Consider the following 2,329-nt stretch of genomic DNA (forward strand, 5'->3'; position numbering starts at 1 on the left):
ACTTTTGAGGAAGGACAGGGTAAAAGAGAATAGCATAAATAAGAAGAACATAAGATGGAGGAAATGCAATGAGCAATCATAACTGAAAAGAAGTTTGCGAGTTTCTTTGATAAAGGCCTCATTTCTGAAAAATATAAAGAAATGAATCAAAATTTCAAAAATAAAAGCCATTGCCCAAGTGACAAAAGGGTCAAATGATGCAAACAGGAAGTGTTTGGATGAAGGAAATAATTCTAGAAATAACTGTATGAAAAATCTTATAAATCACCATTGATTGGAGAAATATAAATTAAAAGAATTCTGAGGTACTACTGCATATGTATTAGATTGGCTACTATGACAGAAAAGTAAAATGATAAATACTGGTGGGGATTTGGGAAAATTTCCACACTAATACAATGTTGGTGGAGTTAGTTATGAATCCACCCACCATTCTGGAGAGCAACTGGAACTAGGGCTAAAGGAGTATAAAACTATGTATACTCTTTGGACTAGTAATATCACTACTAGGTCTATATACCAAAGAGATAAATAAATAAAGAAAACGATTTAAGTTCAAAAATATTTACAGTAGGATTTTTTTTTGTGGTGGCAATGAATTAGAAACTGAAATTGTGGCATAGGATTGCGATGGAATAGTATTGTGCTATAATAAGGAATATGTTGTCAGAAAAACTTTGAAACTTAAGGGATGTCCTTCAAGTGGGGAAAGGCTAAATGTGAATGGACAGAAGAGGAGAACATTGTATACACTAACAGTAATAGTGTGTGATGATCAACTGTGAATGACTTAGGTATTCTCAGCAACAAAATCATACAACTCCGATACAGTTGTGATGAAAAAATGCTATCATCCCCAGAGAAAGAAGCAAGTGAATTTGAATGCAGATTAAAGCATACTTTTTAAAACATTACTTTTCTTGGCTTGGTTTGGTCTATGTTTTCTCTGACATCATGACTTATATGGAAATATGTATTGCATGACTCTACACATCTGAACTATATCAAATAACTTACTTTCTCAATGAGGGAGGAGGAAAGAAAGGAAGAGAATTTGGAACTCAACATTTTTCAAAACGCATTATGACTGTGGCTATTGTTGGGTCAGCGGTATGCGAAGGTTCTGTCCCACACCCTTCCTCATCACCAGCGTTCTGGTGGGGCGGCTGGCCTTCAGTCTCGCCCCCTCCCACCTAGAATCTCCCTCCCTTTCTCCCCCCCCCCACCCCGCCCCCACTCCCAGACTCCCAGCTGGCCCAGGGGGATCCATTTCCCCGAGCTCAATGGCTTCACTTTCTGATTCTCTCCTGGGACAATCTCCAGAGCCAGGAACCAGGGCCGTGATGAAGCACTTACCTTATTTCTGCCGCGGTCAGGTAGTGAGGGGCTTTGGACGAGGCTCCCAGCAACTGGGCATCCCGACAGCTAACTTTCCTGAGGAAGTCGTGGATAATCTTCCAAGCGATTTCTCTAGCGGCATTTACTATGGTTGGGCCTCTGTTGGAAATGGAGATGTACATAAGATGGTTGTAAGCATTGGATGGAATCCATACTACAAGGGAACTAAGAAATCAGTGGAAACTCACATTATGCATACCTTCAAAGAGGACTTTTATGGGAAAATTCTTAGTATAGTCATCACTGGCTTCCTCAGACCAGAGAAAAACTTTAGTTCAATCGAAGCCCTTATTTCAGCGATTCAAGATGATATGGAAGAAGCTCAGCAACAACTGGATTTACCAGAACATCTGAAATTCAAAGAAGATAATTTCTTCCATATACCAGAAAGCAAAACAATGAGTGACCGCTGATCAAGGCATTTTAACTTGTTCATTTATTCCCATTGTAGTCCACTACTCTTGATCTTGGTTTGGCTTGCATAAGAAAACTTTCCTCATATCTGTGATAATTCAGTATGATGTTAATACAATGTGATGTAGTTTCCACTTAATGCTTAACTTAATGTTACATTAAAGCCATCATGGAGCAGTATTAAAATGGTCATTTAAAATCAAGATTTGTTTTTGAGCATGGCACTGATAGCAGGACAGTTGAAGGGACTGTTCTTGAAAAGAGGGTGTGAGTCTAAATGGTTATAATGTGAGAATGATTGTGGCTCCTGAGAATTGTACTTCTATCAGGACAGTTGAAAGGAGTATCCTTTGATAGAGGAAGGGAGTACAAGAAAGCTATAAAATAGTACATGTGAATAGAAAAAGGAATATGCTGGGATAAGAAGGCAGAGGCATTAGAGTACAAATGAGAAAGGGCCTAATAGAGGGGACAAAGAAAGACTGTGAACACTGATAAAAATCTCTCAACAGATTTG

The 2,329-nt window shown here is 38.7% G+C and overlaps 1 pseudogene; it reads left to right on the forward strand.

Moving 5' to 3' along the window:
* The first annotated feature begins 1,343 nt into the window (after positions 1–1,343).
* LOC141498611 (riboflavin kinase pseudogene) lies at positions 1,344–1,811 on the forward strand (annotated as a pseudogene).
* The last annotated feature ends 518 nt before the right edge of the window (positions 1,812–2,329 follow it).

The sequence above is a fragment of the Macrotis lagotis genome, chromosome X (genome assembly GCF_037893015.1).
Source record: "Macrotis lagotis isolate mMagLag1 chromosome X, bilby.v1.9.chrom.fasta, whole genome shotgun sequence".
NCBI lineage: Eukaryota > Metazoa > Chordata > Mammalia > Peramelemorphia > Peramelidae > Macrotis > Macrotis lagotis.